Raw genomic sequence first — 3,221 nt, 5'->3', positions numbered from 1 at the left:
ACTGCCTCTGAAATGGATGCCAGCTGGCCAGGGCTGCGTGGGGAAGTTCTCCAGTGCCAGAGCACCTCCAGCTTTGGTTCTGTGTGTAGGGCTGGAATGAGGGGCCAGCGATCCCCAAGCATAGGTTTCAGGCTGAAGTAAGCTGATATTTGGAGACAAACCTCTGCAGAGCAGCCCCACTTCCTTTCTCTCATCAATATTTACCAGTTCTGTTCCATCTTCAGGGGTGTTTCCAATATGTTTTAAATATATTTTCCTTCTACAGACTGCAATTATTTGAAATGCTTCAAGAAAAATGATTTCTTTCATAAAGTGACTGGGATGACTTGAAATGCCAGAGTTTTGCTCAGAGTGATGACAGCCAGCAAGCTCGGCTGGGACTGTGCTTGGGCCACGGAGAGGGCTCAGCAAGCTCTGCAATCACTGCTCGCAGGGAGCACCAGGCTTCATTCTGAACACAAAGGCTCCGGGTTACCACTTAAACACTGAGGCTTTCTCTCTGTCGTGCCTACACATGCATATGAGCACATTCATTATTTGTATCACCAGAACTGGGATTTGGGGAGCTGAGGAAAGTGAAACTGAGGAGTTAAATCCTAATGGGGATTGCAGGGCCTCAGCTGGAAAATCTCCACAAGCTTGGAGCAATCAAATGCAGCTGAGGCCAATTTAAAACAAAACAAAACAACATCAACAAAAATCTATCTGTTCTCCTGGCAGGGGGATTTGCAGAGCTGTTGCTGAACAATAGGTCTCAGGGTATAAAAGACTTGCTCGGAAGTTACCCCCTTTTAAGCACGTTAAGGTATGTGGTGGGTAGGGTGTCTGCATGTGTGAGCAAAAGCCGGGTGTTTGCTTGAATAAGAAACCCAAAAATAAACATGTAACAGTAGAGAAGTCTTTCACTGTTTAAGCAGAGTGCCATCTGATATTTCATACAGTGGTTATTTTCTGTCCCTGCCATTAAACCTGAAGGACGAGTGAGAAAAGAACCTGTCTTTTTTTCCCCCCCAAAATACGTATTTTCTCTGACCAGTAAAGCGTTGCTGTTTCATATTAGGTTTGTTCAGAATGTTGAAATTCAGATTTTTTTTTTTTCAAATTTGCTAATTAAACTTTCTTATAAATTTTGCAGGTATCCCAGAATTGCATTTAGTAGCTTTCTTATGAGTAGTTGCTGTATTTAGGATTTGACATTTGGTAGGTTGAAACCAGTTGTGTAAATCCGTGGATGTGTGCTTTTTTTTCTATTAACTATATCTACAGAACTAGCACATTTATATAAATATTTATGGCTAAGTGCCTTTTAATCCTCAGTGCTATACTTATTTAAAGTTTGCCATTTCTGCTTGCACTACTGTCAGTAGACTGATTTGTTAGATTTATGTAAAGTGTGTAGTAAATCTTAACACTAAATTTTAACTACTCCTTTCAGCAGTTTAAAAAAGTGTCAACCTTTTTTTTTTTGCAGGGGAGAGACTTGGATTTTTTGCATTTGCTTCACTTTTTCTCTTCTTCCAGGTAGGATATGATAAGTCTCGAGTGATTATATTACCAACTGTATCACATCATCTTTCACTGACTTAAAATGCCCTGCATATATCTTGTGTCATTGCAGAAGAGAATTCAAATTTGAATATCATGGTAATTGTACTCTACAGAAATCTACATTCCTGATAAAATTAATATGACAATTTGTATTCTATCTCTTTCTATTTTTGTTTGTTTGCCTTTGGTTGAAGGAAAACCTCGTGCTATATTCATTCAAAGCTTTCCGAAGCTTTGTTTTTCCTTAGAAGATGTCCTAGATTTTATTCTTTAATGTTGTTCCTGATTTATTGAATGTCCATGTTTCCCTGGATGGTACCATCTTTTGAGTTATACATCATCGGAGTGACTCATTCCGATGATGTATTGCATTAATACATCATCAAAGCGCCTTGCTCTGCTGTTGCACTAATGATATGTTAGTATAATACATCATCAGAGTGAACTGCACTGATGATGTATTACTTAGATGGTGATGGCATTCTGTGAAGAAAAGGTTGAGGAGCAGGTTCAATACAGTCACAGGAGAAAAATTAGTCAATACAGAGTATAACTGTTTCTCCAGTAGTGATGCTGATGCTAAATTAGCACCATAGCCCCTGATCTGTACCCTTGCAGAAACACTGAGACATGCATTATCCCCGAAAGAGGAATGAATTCAGAACACTCAGCTAAAGGATTTTACAGATGAGAGGAGAGGTGTAACCGTACATATCACTGGAAAGCTAAAGGTTATATATATAGCTATAATTACTGGCTACCGAGAGATCAGATGAATCAAACAGGGCCAAAATAAGACCAAAGTCTAGGCATGTTCAGTAGCTGCCTCTCTGGTGGAGAATGTGACACACAGGGAGATGGAGATATAAGGGCTATAAATATGCTGTCTGAATTAAAACAGCTGCCACTTAGAAACCCCCATCAGGGATATTAAAATATTCTGAGGCATGTAGGAAGGCTATGCTATAGTACTTTTTTTTTTTGTAACTTTAAATTATGTACTTTTTCAGTCGTGCTGTGTCACAGGCAGAACACCAGGGTCTCAGTGCTGTGTGCTCTCTCATGAGCTACAGGTGTAACAGACAAATTTCTAAGCGTGCACAGCTGATACACATAGAAATTAAAAAGTGTTAGATCTTTCAGTGTTCAAGTTGCTTTAAATTGTGTTTTTCAGTGACTGGAAGGACGAAATTGTGTATGTCCATGTATGGCTGCAAATCCTGCAAAATCAGACTTATATTATGCTGATATATTTGTAAAAGTGACATTTTATATGCTACACGTAATTTCTTTTACTTGTACTTATCTTTCTCTTGGATTGATCTCGGGAAGGAGGTTCCAGAGCAGCTACCTTCTGAGTTCACTTTCCAGGAAGGTGGAGGTGAAAATAGTGTTAAAATGAAACCTGTCAAGCTTGTAGAGAAGAGAGAGATGGTATTATTCCCAGATTTATTTATTTAATACAAGGCAGGGGCTGTGGCATACAGGTTTCTATACAAGAACAAAACATAATAAAAGGGTTGTGGCATGGTGTTCATGTCCCCACAGACCTTGCTTTCCCACCTTCTCTCTCATTCTGTTAACTCCTAATTCCCTTCATTTTTTTCAGCTGTTTCACAGCTAGTGCAAGGTGCACTTCATGCTCCACCATTGTACATGCCCCTGCATTCCTG

The 3,221-nt window shown here is 39.5% G+C and overlaps 1 long non-coding RNA gene across 1 annotated transcript in view; it reads left to right on the top strand.

Annotated features, from left to right (window-relative positions):
• Positions 1-691: 691 nt before the first annotated feature.
• Positions 692-3,221, top strand: part of LOC108449635 — a 7,581-nt gene continuing 5,051 nt past the window's right edge. The window contains exons 1-2 of the long non-coding RNA XR_001865872.1: positions 692-805; positions 1,472-1,521. This is a non-coding gene — a long non-coding RNA (uncharacterized LOC108449635). The remainder of the gene's footprint in view (positions 806-1,471; positions 1,522-3,221) is intronic.

Source organism: Corvus brachyrhynchos, unplaced genomic scaffold (assembly GCF_000691975.1).
Source record: "Corvus brachyrhynchos isolate BGI_N302 unplaced genomic scaffold, ASM69197v1 scaffold279, whole genome shotgun sequence".
In the NCBI taxonomy this organism is placed as follows: Eukaryota; Metazoa; Chordata; class Aves; order Passeriformes; family Corvidae; genus Corvus; species Corvus brachyrhynchos.
The sequence above is the reverse complement of the archived record's forward strand: the minus strand, read 5'-3'. Positions and strand labels throughout refer to the sequence as shown.